The sequence below is a fragment of the Hippoglossus stenolepis genome, chromosome 15, assembly GCF_022539355.2.
Source record: "Hippoglossus stenolepis isolate QCI-W04-F060 chromosome 15, HSTE1.2, whole genome shotgun sequence".
NCBI lineage: Eukaryota > Metazoa > Chordata > Actinopteri > Pleuronectiformes > Pleuronectidae > Hippoglossus > Hippoglossus stenolepis.
Genome location: NC_061497.1, coordinates 19,805,424 through 19,829,796, shown reverse-complemented (window position 1 = coordinate 19,829,796; position 24,373 = coordinate 19,805,424). Strand labels below are relative to the sequence as shown.

Genomic DNA, 24,373 nt, shown 5'->3' with positions numbered 1-24,373 from the left:
CCAATACCAGCGTTTTTTCCCTCTGAGCATGTCCATCAATCATCCTATCGAAGGATCGATACATCATAGAGACTCCTTTGGTATTTTAGCTCAGTTCAAAATAAGGAGCAAGAACAACAAGGAAGACAAAGTGCTTTTGTTTCTTCTATTGTCTGTTTACCACTTAAACACAAGGATTCTTGTTTCTTCTTCTGTGATGTGTGCAACGTGCTGTTATTCTGTTTCAAAAATATGAGATAAATTCCTTTCAGCAATAATTTACACACTGCTGCTTATAATCCTGAAATTATAAAGTAGGACAAAGGCTTTTTGTAGCATCTTGCAAAAGGGACTTCCTCCATTATTCCCTAACTTAACTATTATGGGTTGTTAAGGGTCTAAGATTTCGGGGGGTTACACAATGGAAACTTTAAGAACTAAAATGTCACTCAGTAGAGCGCGTACTTCCACCAAAGCCTGATAGTCCCCTTATCCGGATCTGCACTATTATTTAATGGCTTCTTTCCTGACCCATACTGTATCCTTCCCTTAAATTTTGCAGTAATCTGTTCTTTGCGTAATCTTGCTTAGAAACAAACAAACGAACAGAGGTAAACTAAGAGTATGATTGAAAGTCCATTTCAGTAGTTTCCATTCTTTCCTGCCAAACAGGGAAAATACTTAATCATGGCATCAAATATCATCTTCAGAAATTCATACCGGTTAAACTCTGGCATCACGACACATTCAGACACCCTCAGACAAACACAGACAGGTGTGAATGAGGCCAAATTGGCAGGATGGGTTAGTGCTTCCTATTTCTCTCTGTGCAGACTGGAGAGAAAGCAAAATAACAGGGCGTATGGGTGGGCGAAAGAGAGGGATAAGAGGGGTTTAGGCAAAGGTAGACTGATTAAGGTGGGAGGTTGAGACAGGGGGAAGAGGAGTGGGATGAGAGCGGCGAGAGGGTCTGATGATGGTGCTGAAAGGGGGATGAGAGGTTGTTAGAGCGGGTGGAATCGAGTGCGGGGCCACAGGTAGACAGACAAATGATGTGTGCTGGGGTGGAAGGAGACATGAGAGGTAAAGAGGCGGAGTGGTGCTGATAGGTCCTGAGGGGCTGATGGAGACAGATGTTGTGTCGGGTGTGAACAGGCTGGAATTGTTGTTATTAATGATATGACCGAGTACGACCGCGTGGAGAGAGATACTGAAGAAGTTACAGCTGGATTTTCAGGAGAAATTGCTGTTTGCTATTGGGCCTTACTACATAGTGTTTGCACTAATTGATAAAAAACTGTTGGCCTTCTTATTGCTCTATATAGAGGAACACAAACATGAGGAGGATTTTCCAGATTGATTTAGATGTTTACAGATGTTTTATGCTAAATGTACTGTATTCATTTAGCACTTTGCTAATCGTATCAATCACGTAAAGCACATACAAGTCTCATTCACACAAACAGCTATTCAATATATACACATATAGCTCCGATATACACGCAGACGTTGGATCATTTTGGGTTGAGTTACGTTCTCTGAATGAGGACAAGAGGATCGTACCCCCGACCTTTTGGTTTGTGGATGACTCGCTCTACCCCCTAAGCCACAGCTGCTATATATATAAATATAACTGTTTTCCCAATAATCTAGGTTTTCATGAAATAGAAATTAAAGAGTAAAATTCATGGACTAATTTCAAAAATATAATTTAATGGCACCTGCACAAATTAAGATGATTCAAATTTAAATACCGCAACCGTGCAACGTGCAGATATTAGCTTACCCTGATTTTAATCACCTTGTTAGAGTATTGCAAAGGCAGTTTCATAAGACACAAACTCTTATCACTTTATTAATTAAGAAAACTGCTGAGGCCCCCGCAGAACCTTTGTAGTACAACCAGGGAGCCGGAGAAAAGGATTAAGTGTGACCGCACAAGGACAGGTAAGGAGAGAAAGTGGAGAGGAGGGTGCCATGGGAGAGGGAGGTAGAGAAAAGAGATTAAAGGATGAGGAGTAGAGAGACACAATCCATAACAGTATAAATCTGACAGAGAGGGGGGAGCAGGTAATGTTAATAAAGGTGTTAGAGGCAGAGGAGGACAGGAGGGAGAAAAGGGGGGAGGGGAGGGAGGAGAAGGGGAAGTTATCTTAGTGCACCTGAGTCAACAGCGGCGCTTGCAGACAAAGTGCACCCTTGAAGAAGGAACAGGAAACAATAGTGCAGTGAGGGATTGGGGGGGTAAGAAATGTTCAGCAAGAATGTGACGGACAAACAGCAGATCACTGTCTCTGAGTGTCAGGCCAACAACAGAGGATCCAGACAATACAGGGTCAGCCTGGGGTACAGAATAGAGAGGGACACATTTCTGAGAAAATACAGACCAAAGACCCGACACGAGCCTGAGAAGCATCAACCCGAACACAATATAGTTAACATAAGCTTCACATAGTTTGTGTTGCTCTGTCTCTGTCACTGTCACTGATTGACATGTGCTTTGTGAAAAATCAGCCCAGCCAATGTGACTAACCTGACTCAAACTTAATTATCATTTTTTAAATGTTTGTCAGGTCACATTAGGTCCCCATGGGCTCAGGTCAGGTCTCCACACTCTGGTAAACAAACATTTGACTGTAGATACCATATTAAGAAGCATAAAAAAACTATTCTCTCTTGTACTTTTCAAGAAATCATATTTTTGGTCAGCTGTTTACCACAAAAAATGACCCTCCCTTTACTCACTTCTTCATTTCTGTATCATACGCTCACACACATCCTCATTCACAGTCATGTGTGACGGATTCAGAGAATGGGAGACGACCTACGCCCAGAATGTTCCATCATTGTTCTGCAAATTACAACCACAATGAACTGCTTCAGTGATCGTAACACACAGTTGGTCAGTTGACCAAAGAGATTAAGACTAAATAACCGGAGATAAGGACTGAGACTAATAATGATTTTGAAAATTATTATTATCATCATCAATCTGCTTTTCTCTGCTTGAGTCAAATTATAAGAAAAAAGTCCCAAAAATGTTTCTGTGTTGGTGAAAGCTTCAGCTGTAGTAGAGAACACCAGAGTCTAGATACTGTATTTTTCAGGAAGATAGTCTTTCATGTATCTGCTGTATGTAATAATAGACACAATAGTCAAATGAACAAACAACCTGGGGCACCCAGTAGCTTGAACCGGCTCTTAGAGTCTTAAGTTCTCTGCAGCAAACGGTGCCAACTTGCAGCTCTTTGCTACTTCTCTTCCCGGCTCTCTGTTCCCCTTTATGCTTAAAGTCTGTCATAATGAAACATGCAATGCCCAAAACATTACAGCAAACAGAAATCAACATATGACCTGTGATCAACATCAGGCAGCAAAAATCAGCATTTATCTTTTCCAAATAACCTTTTTTCAAAGCAGCATCTTCCTGAAAAGTAGATTTCCCTGCTACTCATCAGTGAATGAATTATTAATGTTGTAATATTAAAATGTGTGCCAAATTCTGGTTACTATGAAGTTTTTTTAACGGTTGTTGAATCATCATAAAATCTCTGGATACATCTAATAAGAATCTTATCCTGTAGGATTTCAGCCTGTAAACGATGCCTCGTGTCAGAAACAACGAGACAAGGAAGTCAACAGCATGTCAGCATCGGGGCTTCTCTTCAGTGGACGGGTTGGATCTAGGTCAATTGGTCCATTTCCTGGGAGTCGAGCTCCAGTGCGGACTTGAGCTCCGGGGTTATTGTTTGGGTTCTGAGTGGCCACGGTGAATAGAGGCTCTGCACTCAATGCATTAGTGACCTGTATAAGCACCACACGACTCGCTGACATCTGAGTGCAGGCCTGAGGAGAGCGGACAAAGGCAATGTGACCACACACACACACAGGCCTAAAAGCTAATGCACCACAGGACAATAACAAAAACAAACAGTCTAAGAGAAACCTTATACAGCACTCACCACAGGGTTTTTTTTTTTATCCCCAAAGAAACTCGATCCATAGAACAAAAATAAAAAAGGTGCAGCTCTGCCCGTCAGCTTTTCACCCTTTGCCTTCCCGTTTGTTGCATGCAGACGTATTCACATACATATTCGCACATGCACACACTTAGAAATGCACTCACAGGCTGTTGGGAGACTCGTACGATCCCACTGCATCACTTCCAGGTCAACAAGCAGGAACGCGGAGTGTGACTATGTGATGAGGAGCGAGTCGCTGGCCAGATCCACGTTTCTCTTTAACTAACTCTCCAGCTGACTGAAACTAATGTAATGTGCGGGGCTTGAAAGGGAGGATGGAGTGAGGGGGGAAGAGGAGAGGAGAGAGGAGACTATGTGGCCTCTGCTTTAATTACACAGTCACATGGACGCATGTTCTGGACAGAAAAACACAGTAGAGGGTGTAAAGATTTCCAACACATCCCAGGAAGGCCAAATCTCTCCAGCGCAAACAAAGCATATAAACACTATCTTTGAAGACACTCTTTGCACTCGCACAGTAATTCCTCCTTTAAATCTGTACTCAGCACTTCACACACAGTTGTATTTCCACTCGCTCACTCTGAAGTCTAAACGCCGTCTCCCTGTCTTTACATCCTCTTCCTGTCCAGGCAACGCGTCTCATCTCCGCACATACTCGTCTAATCATCTCCAAATCCCAACAAAAGTGTCTTCCACCTTTTTCAAGTCACACTTCTATGAAATAATAAATATCACACGCGCTGCCAGCATCCTCTGTTGATCACTCAGGAAACGAAATTACACATAATCACCTTTAATAGGTTTATTTTTACAATATTCTTCTGTATTGAGGGAACCCAGAAATATCTGAAGATGCAACCATATCAAAGATGAAGATGCCAGCACACATACTGTACAGTGGCACGCACACTGATGTGTGGGCTGGAATGCAACACTGATCAGAGATAATGGGCAGACATGACAGGGATTGCAATGCTGTCAAACCAAGATAGGAAGGATGGAGGGATGATGGAGCAAGAGACAGAAATAGAGAGAGATAGAGGGAGGAGTGAAGGAAGGAAGGAAGGAACTCCCAGTTCATCAGCAGCCACAGGAGACAAAAGGGCGAGGAAATGAACGAGGACACATGCCAGCTCACGTCAGCTCTGAGACACCCCTCCCCCGGTCTGCACCCCTACTCAAACTAGCGGCATCCCCTTGTTCTTCTCCTACGTCTTGTGCTTCCCATCAGGGGGTCGATGTTCAGGAGTCTGGCACGAAAACAAAATGTTCTCCAACGTGACAACGCGCACTCTCCCCGGCTCATGAACCTCGCAGTCTTGCTCAACCAGATGAGTGACATTGCTAAATGTAAGCACACAAGCAAACACGTCAGCGTGACATAATGTTACTTGCGCTTACTTGTTCTGTCTCTCCTGTCGTGTTCAGCTTCTCACATCTCATAAGGCTCATGCTGAAGGCCAAGACCAAAGAATACAGACGTCCAAACACACTGGTAATGATCCTCAAACTGATAAATAAAACATACATGTCATCACAATTCCCACGTGGGTTGAGATCCTCGCGTAATTATGTCATCTGATCTTTGCAATTGTTTAATGGCCGCTACCACCTTTATCTCAAAGTGCCGCACTCATAATATTCACACATGTTCCTTTGTGCAAGTTTAATGGAAATTGTGGAGCGATAACTTGTGACCAATCTTTCCCGGTAGCCGTCAACAAAAGGAGCGTTTTCCCCAGTTTTATGTGAGAAGTCAGGAACCAATCTCTTTTATTCTATCATCTACACAACAAAGGGATTCCCCCCCTACTATCACATCCAGAGAATGGAAAATAAAGTCAACGCTCCTCTCCACCCTCAGCTTTGTCATGGTTTCCCCAAAACATTTTCTGGCTGGTACTGGTCTGCAAGTGAAGAGAATTGGGAGAGTGAGCGACACACACACACACACACACACACACACACACACACACACACACACACACACACACACACACACACACACACACACACACACACACACACACACACACACACACACACACACACACACACACACACAGTCAAACACAAACATTTAAACAGCTTGATTGCATGTGGGGAGATGGACACTGGGGGCTGCATAAGCCCCGTATTTGCTTAACAGCAAAAATAAGTGGACCTCTGAGGAAGAGGGATGAAGCGTTCTCGGAGCAACGGTTAGAAAACAAGCGACGCAAAGATGAGATGAGAGAGAGGGAGAGAGAGATCATCTCCTTTCATGTTAATTGCATCATCCCTTTATCATATTCGCCACATGCTCTTCAAACTGCATCTTATGTGCTGGATCTGTAATCGTGAAGAGAAGCCCATCGTCCGACCTGACACAAGGTCACAAGAGTCTTACTGACTGTAGAGGAGAAAGATGTGGGAGTGTTTACAGTAAGCTCGAGCTCCCTGTTGTTAATGAAGGTGAGGATGATTATTTATTTAATGCATTAGCTGATGCATGAAGCGTTTCACAAGCTTTACATGAACAGATCAAGGGATAAATCTGACTTAGATATTTGTTTTTATAGTATTCACTACATTCGGTTGCAGAATATCTGCTAGTATGATTGTGTTGTGACCTGTGGGCCGTGACCCAGTTCAGGAGCCGCCTCCTTCGGCAATTGCAGGTTTAGTAGCCCACGAAAGAAGTGGCCCTCCTGGGTCACGTAGAGAGAGAGAAGTCCAAACTGAAATTAAACAGTCTGGTCATCTGAGGATTTCCTATTTGCATGACTAGCTCTTACCGTAGCATTGTTAGCTACTGTGAGCCACTGCACTCACTTGCATTTAGAGCTCAGCAACCCAGATAGCTAGACAGCTAGCTATAGCTTCATCGCCAGCACACAATTAATCCTGGGATAGGTTGACATGAGAGGGATCCACCCGTTGGATCCCTCATTACTCGGGATTAAGAAGGATGCATTTTGTCAGCTGCATTTTAAGGAGCCTTCTAAATTGGACAGCCGAGTTGGGACGGAATTGAGTGCACTTGACCTTCATCACATTATGACTTCCAGATCTGCCTAAAATAAAAAGTCAGCCCCAGAGTAAACGATGAAACGTTGGGGTTAAACTTTTTGATTATGGTCCAAATAAAGGGTTGGATGTAAAGTACCCGTGTCATGGTTTTAGTTTCAGTTTGCAAGCACGAACGCAACATCCGACTTAGAGACAAAAACCAGCGCCTGATTGTGGCTGTTTACGTGAAGCTGGACGTGCATAGAAGAGGACAAGCCCACCTATATCTGCCCTGAAGGTGAGCTGACTTAGCACGAGAGCAGTGTATCAATCTGGGTCAGTATGTACACACAATATAAAGACAGACACACACACACACACACCACACACACACACACACACACACACACACACACACACACACACACACACAGGGATCACTTAATGGATCCCCATCCCCCTCTCTTCACACACACACACAATATTAGCTTACTGTACACATGGTTGTGTGGATGCACAGACTCATATTTGTCCTAGATACACACTTGTACATGTAGTAAATGGACACACATTCACATAAACCTGAATGAGCAATGTGTAACACTATATGAGATGATGGCTCCACCCCCCCCCCTGAACAGCCGCAGGCGTTCACAAAGTCTTTGTCAAAAAAAAAACACACACACACACACCAGTTTTTATCTGACACTATAAATCCTTTCACGGATCACTTCCCTCAAAACACCCTGCCAATATTCAACTTCCTTGTGGCAGCAACTGAAGCAGTGAATTGAAGCAAGAAAGATAACACGAAGGAAAGATAACAGAGAGAGAGAGAGAGAGAGAGAGAGAGAGAGAGAGAGAGAGAGAGTGGGAGGGCTGGGGAAGCGGAGATTGAACGAGAGGGAGAGGGCGAGAGAGAGGGAGAGTACTAGTTTAAAATTTCTATTCTCATATTCAAAACAAACTCAACGAGTAAAGGTGGATAATAGAATGAGCATTTTCTAAAGCTTCATTGTACAGTTAAGGAGTGAAAGTGTGTTGTTGGAGTGAGTTGGGGACTTATCGTCGTATTTTTAGACCTTATGAAGGTTTAGTGAATATTCTCAAAGAAATAATTCAGCATTTTGTTGATACTATATCACAACTATATTTTCTGACTTTCAATTTGATTTAGCTGTTTTAACCTGGACTTGGCTTACCTGTAAATACTGGCTCATAAGTATTTACAAATTTGACATGTGACATTGTCTACTTTGCTCTAATAGATAGTTTTGCATCTTATTTTCTTACTTATCTAAAGAGGGAGCATGAAAGTGTGGGAGGAGAAAGGACAGTGGAGACTTTGTGCCCTTTGACCCCTCGTAATTCTCTGGCTGTCTGAATGCCTGAAGATGACCTAACACGTCCACGGACATATAAGTGACAAATGCTGAATGCATATGAAGTATTCAGAGGGAGGCAGGTTAAAGTGCACATGTTGCAGACTCTCCTCTTTTGTTTTTGTGTCTACTTTATCTCACAGCTCGTCCGTTATCCCTCATTCTGTGTTGTTGGCTGCAGTCCAGTCGTCTGTACCTTCAACTGCTGCTCTCCTCAGTAGCTCTTATGTCTCCCTCTTTGTCTGTAGTCGTGGCTTTAATATAAGTAGGCTAATGTCTTTATCAGACCCAAATCCCCCATTCTTTCTTTTACATTGTGCACCTTTGATGGAAATTTTGAGGGCTGACTTGCACTTGACTGCCACGGCTCTCTAACACGCTTTCGAAAAAACTCACAATTAAGTGCCACTTGACTTTGTGAACCGCGGAGTAATCTCACTTTATTTCGAGTGAGGCTATTTGTCCTGCACCTCTTACGTAAAAGCTGGAAATCAAACACACACACACACACAGTAATGTAGTACAGTACCATCACTGTGCCCTTTGAGCAGACTGCTCATGGGGAAACCTCAGGTGCCGACAGGCCGACCGGGCTGTTAAGGTATTTTTGTTATCACTGCATCACCTCGAGTAAAGGAAACAAGGCTGAGTCCCAGAGAGAGCATTAATGATTGATAAGAACTTTTAAGAACACAAGCCCCGTAATGCAGGATAGGATCTGAACAGAAGGTCGTCCAGGATCTTTTTTGTGCACTATAAAATTTACATGCATTTGTGAGAGAGAGGAGAGTGAGAGGGGAAAAAGTGGGAGTGGAACAGACCAAACCTCCACACAGTAGTAGACTGTAGTAACTACACAGGGTCACATTGTATAAGAGAGTTGTACGTTGGTGTACAGATGTTAGATCACACACACATGGACACACACATACATACATAAATGCTCAAAATCTCCTTTTTTATGTCTCACACATTTATATAAATCATCATAAATCTTCTAAAAACACACGCAACATAAAAAACAGTTAAACCTTAAACATCCAAGCAACTCTCTCCATCCCTGCCCGTCTCTGTCAAAGCTCCACAAACAGTCCAGAAAACAAGAAGCACATCTCTTTACCTTCGCTTGTGCTCCACGTCTGTGAGTAAATTATCCTTGTGGAGGTTTTAACACTGACAGCACGTGTCCTCTCTGAAGGGGGAATCCTTTGCATCAGTGAGACGTCCCCTTCACTCTACACACACACATGCTGCCTCTCGCACGGCCAAACCAGACTGAAGGCTGAGGAGAGGGTGTGTGAGCTGCCTGAGTCTGAGCCCACCCTCTTTTCTGTGACTCTCCTGCAAGCACTAACCCTGCCCTCCTCCTCCCTCCCTCCCTCCCTCTCTCTCCCTCTCTCTCTCTCTCTCTCTCTCTCTCTCTCTCTCTCTCTCAGTTCCCTCTCTCTTTCTCTCACTCACTCCAATTTCACCTCCCCCCGGCTTGCCAATTGACTGCCAGCATGCGTGCTGGGTCTGTGCCTCTAAGCCTTTAGATGTCCCAGTCCTCTTTTTAATTGCTGGCTCTCTGGCCTCCAAAGTTCTGCACCAAAACAAAGACACACAGATCCAGTGGACACACGCAGCCGTGGACAAAAACACAAAAGCGGAAACAAGTGCACACACAAGCCCAAATGCACACAATCAGGAGCGTTTCAGGGGACTTGGAAAGGCCACACATCGAAGTAAAGAAACACGACAACAAACCACATCAGTCAAATCTTCAGACATTTCTTTTAGTATCACAAAAGTGCAGACTGTGCATTCACATAAAATCATAGTAAAGTAGTAATGTTTAAGTGCACATCATACACACACATTAAGACGTTCTAGACTTCAAGCAAACCTATAGAATTATGATGTTTCTGGCAGAATGTTAGTGGCACGGGGCCTCGTTATATGGGTTTTCAGACCATGGTGATATTGCAGTCCCCTGTACTTAGCCCATCATAGAATTTCTTAACCCCTCTCAGGTGGGGGATCCATGCAATAACCTGCTTTGCCTACACTGTTGCAATGCCCCTGCATACAATTAGAATATGAAGATTTTATGAAGTAAATTAGTATTTTTCATAGATAAAACAAACTAACACAGTGAGAATAAGCAGGTAAGACAAAGATTTAATACTCAAGGATGTAGAAAAAGCATGAGCAATCATCCAGGAGTGTCTGTAGGTGATGTTATGATACTGATACACATTTCTCTCTGTCTTTCATTCCTGTTTTATGATTTTGACCCGACAGGCTTTTTGTAAGAGGAGCTTCACATAAAAAGAACACACCCACAAGTGGTATATTTTTGCATATCAATACCAACTGTAAGCTTGAAACGAGCTGTTTGAAACCTCCTCCAACAGGTTTGATTGATACTGACTCCAACAGTAACTCAGTTTAATGGGAATAAAAACAAACATATCCACAAAATCTGTGGAGTCACAACTGACTACTGCACTGTCCCTTCCAGACTCAGCATATTCTGAAGACTCACGTTTGTGCCAAAAATACCTAAAAGCCGTTTACCTTTGTGACCATCGTAAGCAAACATGAGCATATCTCTGCAGTTTGTTAACACTAAAGCTTTGTTAAAAGCAGTGACAAAACAGTGATTGAGAAATTCTCATCTGGACATTACTCAGCCAAGAAAATAACTTCAGGACCTCAGAGACGTTACAATCCAAGAAATAAAGAAACCATCTCCTTTTTCAAGAGACTTGTTGATGAGGACATCGGTGTGTTATATTTAAATGTCAGGGTATAGTGTAAATACAATTAGGTAAAATACACCTTGTGAATGAATACCTGTCCTTGAAGGTAACTCAGATTTGTCAGGATCATTTGGCTTGAGGACATGGGAGCGATTTCACAGCGGGCCGATGAACCCCGTTGTCCCCGTCTGCTCTGCTGCGAAGCTGCAGAAACAACTGCTGTTTGGGAGTATTTAACATTTATAGAGGCAAACACACAGGGACAAAGGGCAGTGAAGGTAACAAAAGGACCTGACACCGTCTCCACGGGGGAGAGCGATGAGATAGCCACAAAAACAAAGTCACTAACTCTTGTGCACTCTGGTATGCAGATAACACATCCACGGCTTTTGACCTCCAGGCACATGATGACATTTCAGCACCAAACTCAAACAATACCACTGCAGTGTTTATTTGCTTGTTTCAACCATTATCTGTACGTACGTGTACATACGCTGTGAGTCCGACTGTCTCCTAGCACCTGTGGACTCATCAGACCTCTTCCAAGTCTGTCCCCTTCCCCTTCTGTCTCCCTGCTTGTTTTTATTTCTGCGTTATCTAACAATATAGATGGAGAAGGTCGTGTCCTGCTGGGAGCCGGCTGAAACAGGAAGTAACCAATCTGAGAGGATGAACGGAGACTTAGACAACCAGTTCCCACACTCCTACCCAAACACACTGTTATTGAGCTGTAATGCAATTATCCCGAAGGAGTGGGGGAGGAAGTGGAAGACAACTCGACAGCGATGGCATGTTAGCACAGGCCGAATGCAGGAGAGGTAATAATAACAACAGCAGGTGGAGGATGTTATGTAAGCTGAGTGGCGGGCTGGAGAAACATCAGGACGTTGGGCGTTTTTCTTTTTTGTTTGCTTGTTTTTGCTCTTTCTTCACTCATTTGCCGCGCTGCTTCTGTTACATGAACACGCTCTCTGTTTGTTGTGTGAGCCGTGCGGTCGGCGGTTAAGACAGCGAGGAGTAAACGGATATCAAAGCCCATTCAGCAGTCGCGTTCTCTGCTGAATAAACAGCCCGTTTGGTAGCAGCGCTGTAAGTGTAGCTGGTTTTGTCCTCCTGTCTTGCTGCACACCTGAGCCGGCCCTCTCAGCACAAAGGACTCCACCTTTCAATCCTTATCAGACGTTATCGCGGGCACATGTGCTGGTGGGGGAAGGTAATGTAAGTTGGGAGCTATAAAGGCAGGAGACAAAGATTGGTTTCCCATTTCATGCCTCCTGCCATATGAACACGTCGTATAGAAATTCATGAACATACTGTATTGGGGACAAAAAAAAGAAGATGTGCACATATGCACAGTGAGGACGCCCATTCACCCCACACCCACCTTGCCAGATGTGATAAAATCATTATCACCAGTCATGCGTGTGCAGCTGATGAATAATGCATGTACTGCTGGGCCACAATAGTAGGCTGCTACCTTTCTCTTGCAGCTACCGGTTGCTAGTTCCACTGCTTAGGGTCATATCAACTAATCCCTGTCTAGCGCTATTACAATTCCCATTAGCATGCCATTCCACTATGCATGCACATGCACTGTTGTATGTGTTGAATGCACACACAGACACACGGGCAGGCTCTAGATATAAAAATAAATTGGACAGGTAGACAGGTATAAAGACACAACCCCACTTATTAATAAGGAGGAGATATGAGTGACAGGCCCTCGGCTGGAGAATAAGCAGGCATCAGGTGTTTGACTGCTTCCCGTCATCATCAACACAAAGAAACAACGAGGTGCGTCAGGTGGAACGCCGTGATGGACAGCCTGGGTCTGACAATTTCATCAGTCATCCAGTGTAACTGATCACACACGGGCCCGACCTCCACTATGGGGCCTACACAATCACACACACAATCACAAAACACAATCACACACACATCAAAACACACATATACAAGCAGTGTTTAGTTCTCAGCTATAGGCTTTATATAACGATGGACGACATGATAGCTCCCTTTAGGGGAAGTCAAAGGATCTTCATTGCCCCCTGGTGGCTGGCTGCAGAACAGGTCATAAACCCCTCCTCCTCCTCCATGTTAGTGGGTGGTACACGGACCAAACTAAAAAGTCAAAGTACACGTTAAATACATTTTTCAGAATGATAGGTTTAAGTATTAGATAAGTTTGGTTTTAATTCGTTTTTTTTACGCAATCAAATTCGGTTGAAAAGAGCAAGATGGCAGCGCTAACATCCTGGAAATTGTGACATCATTTTTAGACAGTGGGAGGAAGTTGAGACACATCATGCATTTTTATAAAAGCCTTCATATTCAGCCCCTATATACACTCTCAGCCAATATTACATTTCATAATCACTTTGTAGTCATGCCAAAAAACACAGCAGGGATATCCAATGTTGGATGTGATGCAAACCAAACTGCAGTTGTTTTTTGATGAATTTTAATTTTGGATAAGAGCAAATAAATGGTCCTGCTAAGTATACAGTCGAGTTAATGTTAACATTTGCTAATGGGTCAATAGATTTTTGGTCCCTTAGACTTCAAGGTCACACAGCGCACATCTGTGCAACATTAGCCCAGAGCTATGGGTCTAATGAATATTCATGCAGGGGAGGTTTGCTCATTACCTGCAGTGCAGTTATAACAGAGGAACAATGTGTATTATTTATTTTGGTCACTGTTGCATTGCTGCGTCTAAACCCTGCTGCTGCACTCATGCGGTTTGTTAATACGGTTCATGCAGGAGGGAAACATGACCTTGTGTCTGACTCTGAGCTCTGCTGTCAGATATCCACACGTGAAGCATTTCCAACGAGAAGTGAAATCTGACAGACACAGTGGAAATGTTCCACCCCTGGTAATCAATTTAAAACAAACACGCAGCCACACAGAGTGACATCAACGTGCATCCTACGAGTGAACATTAGATCAGTATGTAAATCCCTCATTCACTTAGAAAACTGCAATGCCACTCAGTCGAGCATATACCTCCGCCAAGACCCAGCAGTCACCTTAAATTCAATCAAGCTGCAACAAATTGCATCAGTACCCTAAATATAGTATTTCTGTTTTCCCTATTTTTTCCATTTATGTATTATTCTCTGGGAGATTGGTGAAATTATCCCACGATGTTACAGAAAGTGGAAAAAACAATCCTGGATCTGCCCTTTTGTCCAGGTTGTAATGTGATGGGTTCTTTCTTGACCCCTGTCCCCTCCTTCCAATAGGTTTCGTGGAAATACTTTGAGTAGTTTTTACGTAATCCTGCAGACAAATAAACAAACAAACAAACAACTGAAAACCCCAAGAAGTGCAAAAACATATAAGCAATAATGTTCAGTCGAACTTTATCTGACAACACACACAACGTTGCAGATGCTCCCTGACACACAGCACAGATCATATAAACAAAAATCCTTCCCCTAAAGACACTAAACAGTTAATACTATATCACACTCGTGTATATCTTCTTCTAGCTTGTGCTGAGATAAACAGAAAGACAGAGCGCCACAGTCAGCACTGCTTTATTTCAGGATCAACTAGGTTTAAGGCAGGATAGCGTCCACATGTGGGTTCAGATTAAAACAGGCAAAAACAATGCACATGTATTTCCAAAGGCAAACAAATGATATTTCACGTATCTGGCAAGAGTCCGGGATTTATCCAACAACTTGCTGAGGATCTGTGTGGTGATGTGTAGAAGAGAAGATTACTTATGTGTTTAAAAGCCAATGATGGCAAAACCAAGGCAGAAATGCTGAGTCGAGAACTAGAGCTGTGCTCAAACACTGAATTTCACTAAAAGAGTTTCCAGACGTAAACTCCTGTTCACAACAACAGGAAAAGTTCCTCTTCAGACGAGAGGTGGTACCTATAGGTAGATCATGCAGGAGGCAGAAAAGGACATATAAATTCTGACCAGGTCTCTTGCCGTCAATCTTTATCCACATAACCCAAAGATATTTGGATTCTTCCAGTTTCGTGGCTGTTGCGTGTTGGAAACATCATCAACATGGCAAATTGTTTCTCATAAACTTTGACATTTTTCAGGATAATGTCTGAACTTCAAGTCTGAAAGCAGTAAATGGAGGTCATGGGATGATGAGAATGGGCATGTTTGCAGCACGTTTGCCAAACAACCAACATCACAGAAAATCACATAAGATTCAGCTATAAAGACTTAATGTGTCCTCTACACTGTACATGTAGAAACCTCCAGATCAAGGGTGTAAATCTACTGTATCATTCTCAATTATAATCCCCATCAATGTAAACAGTGAGCAGTGTTAATTAGGCTGCTGCATTCAGAGATGATTATCTAGGATACAAGCAGGCCGGGGGGGGGGGAAGCTGGGAACAGTGTATACAGTAAGTCCCTTTTGTTTTCATGTTGAAATTAGCATTTCCATCTCTTCTTCTCCTCGTCTCTCTCACACTCTAATTCGTACTTGTTACAACAAAGTACAAACAAACAAAACCAAGAATAGCGGCAATGGAATAAGAACCCGTGTGCTTGTGTCAGTGGGAGATTTTAATGCAGGATGTGAGGGAGGAAGACAGAGAGACAGGCTGCACACCCACCGCATAACCTCTTGACCTTGTCACAAACTCATGAGCGCAAACTGCACAGCTCGTTTCATTACTCACACAACCCAGTAACCCAGGCCCCTCTGGTGATACAAAGGCACACACACACACATCATTCTGGGCTATTGTTATTAAAGCACGCTCCAGACACATCACACACAGGCTCAAACACTTATCGCAAAACATCAAACGATTCCATTGCTCATCAGAGGCTCTTAGACGAGGACGGAAATGGATTCGAACACAGCATCCTGCAGTAACCGCTGGCCTTAAGCCCTGATATCACCCGTATATTTGTGTAACACGGACAGGCAGACAAACACTTGTTCATGCGAAAGATGTAAAAGAAAAAGAAACCGTGTCTTTGTGCTGTGGTAATAATGGAAATGAGATTCTCTGGGATGCACAATCACAAATTTATGGGATTTGCTTCCAGCAGCAAAAGTGTCAATGCAATGCAATGAAAACTACTTCAGTGAAACTCAGAGAGGAAAGGTAAGGGGATCTTCATAGTCAAAGGGATTCATCCTCTGGTGACAATGAATGTCCGTGCAAAATTGACAGTTATCCATTCAATAGTCGGACTTAAGTTGCAGAACTTTGGCTTTTTTCGGACTGAATACAGGTTTCTAATTCAGGATGGATACATTTTGCTGACACGCTTAACTAAGGTGGCGAACATAAAATTATAACTTCTTAATCTTATTACACATGGTGATACATTCTGTATTAAACAACATATGATGTTTAGGAGTTTAGACTATAGTTTGTTTATGAAGATGAACAACGTGTCAGCTCCCCAGAACTGAAGCCGAAGCCTCTTGATTGCCACCTGGTGGCTGGCTGCAGTATTGGTCATAAACCCCAGCTCCTCCATGTTAGTGGATGGGACATGGGCCACATACACATCAAATAAATTCTTCAGAAAGATTCTTCAGGTTTCTGTCATTTTAGTTAGTTCCTATCACACAGATATTTGGTCAAGTGTTTATTTTTCCGGTAAGTTTGGATTTAATTATTTTGAAAATGAATTGAAATGTCACGATTAACAGCAGAGACTCTGGCCTAGAATGATAAAGATGACGACGTTCGTATCCGGGATATTTTGGCTTCTTTCAGGATTGTGGGGGGAAGTGGAGACATGTTTATAAACAGTCTATGAATCAGACATTTCTAATGCTCTAAGTTTGTTTAATTTAAACACCTAAACAGCTGAAAGCCAATGAAAATAAATAACATCAACATCTACATCTTGGCATTGAACTCGACCGACGCGCTGTAGTATCCCAGCTTTTAACACAGCCACTGCTGCGTCGACTGAGTTTCAGCCACTTCAGCTGAAAGTTGACAGAGCCAGCAAAAAAAAGGAGACTGAAAGGGAGGGAGGGAGGGAGGAGAAGAAGGGAGATGAGGTTAAGAGGTTGAGTGTGGGAAAAGGAGGGGAGGAGAGGAAAGAAGGGATTAAAGCATCAGAAGGTATGGTGTTCCTCCAAAAGATGACGGGCTGATGGCTGCTCCCAAAGGACTGACTGGAGAGTTTAATAGTTACCACCCACCGAGAGAGATACACAAAGACCGAGAGGAGACACACACACAAACACACGTGCACAAACATGTGCAACATCCACAGACAAAACATTTCTACCTCAGAGGGCTTAGAGCTTGGTATGTGTAACCAAAACCTTATGCCTAATCTTAACCATGACCAGTTCATACCTAACCACAAATCGTACCCCTATCTTTAACTAGAACCTCAGAAATTACGTTTAGCATCATTCGGACTGGGCTTTAGTCCCCATGAGGTTTACTGCTGCTGACAAGGAGGTAACAAAACAAGTTCACACTCATTAAAATTCTAAATCCACTTGTGTTTTTGAACATTAAAAAACAAATTTATGGACAACACAAAAAACTGAAATTGTCCACATTTGCACAAACATGCAATAAAACTGTAAAATCCCTCAGTCTGCAGAGGTGGAAGATACTGTGGCGTGTGGGTGTCACCTGACACACTGCACCTCTGAACCTTTCTGTGTACATCAGCAAAACCAAGCACCGCTGTCCTCTGCTATACAGCAAAAAGAAAACCAGGACAAAGTGCTTTTGCTGGTGTGACCTTTTACGAACAAATCTGTGCCTAGATGAGGTTTGTGCTGTGCTCGTTGGCAACCTAAAATAATTAGAAGCACATACGGCCAGTAAGAGGCAGACAACAGAAGGCAGAGAAAGATGGGGTTTAGAGGGGGTGAGGGACGCTGCCAAGCTGGGGAAGGGTTTTAGTTCAGTGAACCTCACAAAGCCTCAGGACAATCCATACTTCATCTGGACATGTGACAACAGAAATACACAGACAAGAGAAACTGTTAATGGTCCTGCTGTGAACAAATGTCTCGCACTATCTAACTAATTGCTGTAAAGAAGCCGGTTAACAGAGAAGATTTAAAGTTATTGTGTGAGCTTGAAATACCGTCCTCCTCTACAATCATTGTGAGCTTCCCCGACCCCTGGATTAATTTATTTGTTGGTTGCTTTGTTGGTGAAATGTTTAAAGCATTGATTTATTCTTCCATTATGTGCCGTGTTTTTGCAAAGTAAATGATAAGTACCATTTCCATTTGGCAAATGAGCTTTTTCCTGCAGTTACTGTGGCATTTGAACAGCCCGTCTGATGTTGAATTAGGGGATTGTTGAATTGATTTTCATTTAGAAGATTTACATGAGGAACACTGGTCATATGTCTCAATTAAGCACACACACACAATGGATCTCCACACAAACAAACATAGGTTTCACTGGCTCAAATGAGAAGAATGGATATGAAACAAACTGTTGAACTAAATTAGTGCAATCAGGAAGGTTTCCTGAAACAGTGACAATCTGCCCTCCTGATAACCTCTTTCCGTTTTCTTATTATATATATTTTTGGACTGATTAATTGAGCATTACAATTTGAAACACAGCTAAAGCATGAAACTGGCTTCATGGTCACAGTTAATCAGCAGCTATTGATCCTGGTACACAACATCAATACATAATAGAAAGCCAGAGACTAAATAAATGCTCATGCACAAGTAACAACTCTCCTCATAGGTTTCACTCTTTACCCCAATGTTATTCTAATTTAAATCCAAGATCAGACGATAAACTAGTCCTCACTTTGGAGAATCTTTGTTTGTCTCAAATTGTCAGGTTATGCAGCTAAACACACAAATACAAATTTGGATTGACAAAGATTTTAGCCAAAAAAACAATGAAATTGCACAAACAAGTGTTAGACTTAAGATATTATAGAAAAAAGTCTTTAAATTAGTGACATTGTGCTTCATGCACACAGAATAAAAGTATGACCATAGAAAATAGAGTTTAGTAATTAATCCAGTAACATACACAGTCCACAAGAGTAATGTCCTATAGCAACTGGTCAGTCAAGTGGGAAACACTGTTTGCTTCAGCCTCTGATTCAGATTATTACGAGCTGTAAAAATTTAAAAAGAATACAATCAATCACATTAGTACAAACAATTCAGCTAATTTGCACAAGTCACAACACTTTTAAAAATCTAATATCACTTGGTATACAAATACCTTTAGTCTAACTAATATTAAAAGAAATCACTAAACTGCTGTAATAAAAAGACTAACTCCATATAATGGTCCAACGAGGGCATTTAGGGAGAAGATAAATGGTGCCAGTCAATATTGTTAATCAGTAAACTGTCTTTGAACTGTAACAAATGAGGTTATACGAGGACAACCAGCTGAAACTAACTGCTGGTGTAAAAATAATCTCTCTCACTGTAACAGTTTCTCTGTAATTGCAGGTGATGTTGTCTCACCTCCTCCGGCAACACCACTCCAATTAAAACAGGTTAATTGCCGTCCGGGACAAGAGTGAGGGCACTAAGTAATTAATATGAGAGGTTTAACTACCAGGACGAGCACGTTTTACTATGAGCCACAAGACCAACTGTGAATAATGGTCACTAACATGTATGAGAGAATAAAGAAGAGTCTTAACATAAATACTGGGTGGGTTATCTTTGGCTAATGCAAGTGAATTAGCATAAGATGTCGTTAGATGAAGCTATAGCACTACAGTAAAGTTCAAGTGCTTTTGCTGAGGAGCACTTAGGTTGTATTACACACATTAATGTTTCCCTTGTGATTCAGAAATGGGAAAAGAAATAAGATCAAGTGCTCGGAAGAAAAGAAGATACACATTCCAGCTGAAAAGGGCAATTTCCAGACTTCCTGAATGTCAAGCTGTCTTCTTTAGTTGATATAAATAGAATAATCAATTAGTATAACAACCGCAAATGGATTTTTAAGGTATTTATCAAGACAAAATGGTAAAAAAAAAGTATAGTATAAGTATAAATTGTGAAGATTTGAAGATTGTTTTTGTCATTATTCAGACAGGTATTTGTAAAAGGAATATTTCACTATACTCTGACATTTTATAGTAATAATAATAACTAGCACTGTGTGGGCCCAAGCACTATGCAAACTTGGGACCTGATGCGGCCACCGGGAGGGCGATTTGTGTTTTAGCGTTCCGCGGGAAGGATAAACGCGTCAATTTGGGTGGCGATTGTACAATGTACAGTGGAGTTACAACTTACTTTTTTTTTGCATTATCTTCAACCACGGACTTTGTTGCTCTATACGTGTACAACTGTGCCTTACTACTCCTGACGCGCCCGCAAAGTATGGTGAGTTTTCGGGTATGTTCACGCCAACAAAAATACGATTAATCGGTCGGTGCTCGGGCCCTAATAATATAATATATTGAGAAAACGATGCAGTGCGAGTCTTTTTACAGTTCTGAACCCAGGACCATATTTTACTTTCCAAAATCATTTCAGCAGCAGATGAATAATTTAGCTAAATGTGCAGGGTAAAGTGTATAATTTCGGTCTGGGTAATTCAAAAGAATGCAAAATATGCGCATATAAGGACAGTAATTTCATCCTTCATCTCGGAGACCATGAGGTCAGAGCTCAGACTCACTCCATTAACTGTAATAGACAGAAGAAAGAAGAAAGGGGAAAAAATCTGAAAAGTGGACTGAAGAGTAAAAGAGAGGAGAGTCTGTGAGGGAAATGAAAACTGTCACTGTCGTCTGGACAATGTAGAGTTTCTATTCTCTATGTAGGAGAAGAACAGGGTCCGTCTGTGATCCTCTCTCCCTATTTCTTTCCCTCCCTCTCTCCATCTTCTGTTCTCCCTCTCTCCATCTTCTGTTCTCCCTCTCTCCCTCTCTCCCTCCACCCCCCCGCCCAGTCTTCCCCTTCTCCCCCCTCGACAAGAGAGGAGTGTGTAGTGGTCTTCACTCTGCTGGGAACCGCAGAACACTTCACACCTGAGCTGCACATCTCACACACACATATAAGAGCCTTAAATGGAAAACTCACAAACACACACACACATGCACATAAGCTCTCACGCAGAGAGAATAATCAAGAAGCATGAAATGCAGGAAGGTCACCTTGCAGATTAAACATACATGCAAACACACTTGCTCTTGGTTTAGTGCGAATACAGACTGATCTGTCTTTTTGGTTAAGTGTACAGTGTCTCTGGACTCTTTCCTTGTCACCGTCCTCCCTGCGACTTAAGCCGACAATGTTTGGTGAACTGGTTTCCTCTGTTTATCTTGTTCACTGCTTCCTCTTCCTGTAACTCCTTGATAAATATTTGCTATGACATTTAAATGTCTAATGAATTTGAATAACTGAATCCAGAGTCTATCTGCAGGGAATAAAACCCACATGAACGGGTCCTGGAGTAAAGCACGGATCATTTCTGATGATTTCATATGTTGTATAATGTGCAATTTACATATTACAAACTATGTAGATAAACCAATACCTGCATATTACTATATTATACTTTATTGTACATTTAGAGGTTTGTTTAGGGCTGCTGTTATGATTATTTTTATAATATAATAAACTGTAGGTTATTTTCAGCCAATGCTACATCTTGGTCAGTCAGTTCACCCAAGAGAGAAATATCTCTAATGTGTGGATCGCCCTGGAATTTTGTTATGAACATTCATTGTTCCCTGAGGATTAATCTTACTCTGACTTTGCTGATCCCTCAGTTTTACTAGAGCACTAGCAGGAGGTTAAAGTTCACATACAACTTCAACAAGATGGTTTGACACAACATTTTATATTGACTTTCCACAGACTGTAAATAAAGTTGGTCAACATGACAGCTCCTCAAAAGTGAAGCCAAAATATCTAAATCGCCCCCTGGTGGCCTTGCTGTAGCACAAGTCATAAATCCCCATGACCTCCTTGTTAGCAGATGGGACATGTACCAAACTAAAAATAAAAGCAACACATCATCACATTTAAAGAGATGAAATTCGCAACTTTTTACCTTTTTGCTTAATAAATGATTCAAATTATGAATCTGTAATCTGAATTCTTGGCCATTTGTTGGCGATCGACTATGGTATTAGTACCTTATGTGCTCTGCTAGGTATGTGGTAGTAAAGTTGAATTTGCAGAGATTATAACAAGCTGCTAAGATATTCAAGTGTATAAATCCTATATTATTTGTCTTGTAAAATCTTGTGTGTAATGTATTTGTTCGCAAAGTATAGCAAATAGATGTGTAAGATCTTTGCTGTCACTTGATTATGGTCAACATGTGATATTCCTGCCATTGACCATTCGGGAGTTCAACGCAGAAGCATCTCTGGAATGTAACACGAGGTCAGCGTCTGGAAACGTACTCAGTTGTCAAATATCCAATCATTTGTTGTCTCTCTGCCTTGTTTCTTGCAGCAGTCTGCTAAACAGTCTTGAGACTCCTACAACCACTCATCCTAGAAAGAATAATAAGCACCCTCTTGAGCAAAGGTGAGAGTTATGGTCGCGCCGGTTTAGCAGGTCACTAAGTTCAAAGGTCAGAGCCCAGGACTGCTGTTTGACCATGGATGAGAGGGAGGGTGTAATGTGTTAAATAGGCCTTGGAATCCCTCTGGAGTCGTCTCTCGACTGCTTGTACACAGAAGTGCAGCCTACTCGGGTTGATCTGCTGGACTAAAAGGCTCCTGAACCATTTTCCCACAGATAAAACAGGACTCACACACTTGAATATCTGTCCTTCCATAACTAGTATGGCACCCAGGAGAGCGCACACCTCCACAAGGCCCAACAATCACTTAAATTCTTAAACATACATATAATGTGCATGATTTGTTTCAAGATCCGTGAATTATTCCCTGGGAAAACAGTGACAATTATTAAAACTCCATATCTCGTGAGATGAGATCAGTGAGTTACTGCTGCAGCAACTGTAATCCTGCTACCAAAACAAACCAACTAACACACTAACCAACAGGGGTCAAAACATAACCTCCTTGGTGGAGGTAACTATGTATATCAAGATACGGAGCCAAAAATGGAGGGTAAAGTGCACAGCAAGAGTAGATAGCCGTGTTGAGGGGCTCCACTCGGGTGATCACATGACTCAGAGCTCAGGGTCAGAGGTTAGGTCACAGGGGCCTTGTAATTAGTCTGTCTACCAAGCAACCATGTCTCGTAGAATGGGCGCCATTTATGGCATCTCACCCCTGACCTGTGGTTCCTGGTGTCTAAAATGTGCCCACAATGTCAGTGTTGGACGGTGTACCGGAAGGTGAACTCTCACCCTGGAGAATGGTGGAGAGTCGCAGGGGAGTGAGTGCCAATACTTCAATAAGAGACTGGAGTTCCTGTGTTTGTTTCCAGACGTGTACATTGTGTGCATGCAGTTAACGGCCGGACCCTAAATCACACCAACCTAATACAATCTTCCTGTGTGAGACCAACCGCTCCGTTCGGAAGCCACTGACCTAAATGAGCTTTTCTCATTTTTTCCCATTGATTGATACCCAGGAGTATGCAAATATGCCTCTCCTCATCAAATTTCCAGATGGGTGGGGAATTGGTGTGCACTGCATGCAGCTGTTAAACAAGTAAAAGCCTGTCGCAAAGTGTTCAGTTGGAGTGGTGGGCCATACGTGCACTGCTGCAGCCCTGAGGGGAGAACAGCAGAAAGCCACCACTAGAGATGTGGCCACACTGGTTGTTGTCAGCAGTGTTTCTGAGCACAAAGATGGCTGTTTATAGATATTCAAAAACAATCCTCTACAGACAAAGTTCACAGAAGTACATAGAAGTACATACTCGCATGCCATTGAAGTGCTTTTCTTCCCACTTACATAACTTGGTTGAAAAGAACCTCCGCCTCTGACTCATCTTACAGTGAACACCACGGGCACTGCCTCGCCACCTCCGATGGTGACTTTGTACATGTGGGTGTTGGATACAGTTTAACAGCCAGTCCTTTTCTTTTTAATCATGCACAAACAAACACAAAAGCAACCAAACCTTGTAAGACTGGTTCACTGGCACTTTCCGGAAGTTATTGCAACGTGGTGTCCCTGAAGCTAATAAAGGAAGAACACACTTTGAACCCCACCTTCCACCTGCAGGATTAGTGACAGTTACGCTCCAAGCCTTAGTTAAGTAAAGTCACTGACCTTTTTGTTACTGGAAAGGTCCTTTGAAATCCATTTGTGACTATACACCAAGTTTAAATTTAAAATGTAATCCAGGGATGAGACTATTATTAACAAAAGGACCATAAATATATTGACGTATGACCTTCAGCGTGAACTTCTGTC

At 42.3% G+C, this 24,373-nt stretch overlaps 1 protein-coding gene across 4 annotated transcripts in view; it reads right to left on the bottom strand.

Moving 5' to 3' along the window:
• tiam1a (TIAM Rac1 associated GEF 1a) overlaps positions 1-24,373 on the bottom strand; it is a 72,748-nt gene that overhangs the window by 45,988 nt on the left and 2,387 nt on the right. For 2 of the 4 annotated variants that reach the window (XM_035179021.2, XM_035179023.2), the window contains exon 1: positions 9,456-9,602. The exons of the other annotated variants lie outside the window; for them this stretch is intronic. The gene's annotated coding sequence lies outside the window, so the exon portion shown is untranslated. Of the gene's footprint in view, positions 1-9,455; positions 9,603-24,373 lie in introns of those variants that run through there. 4 annotated transcript variants of the gene reach the window in all.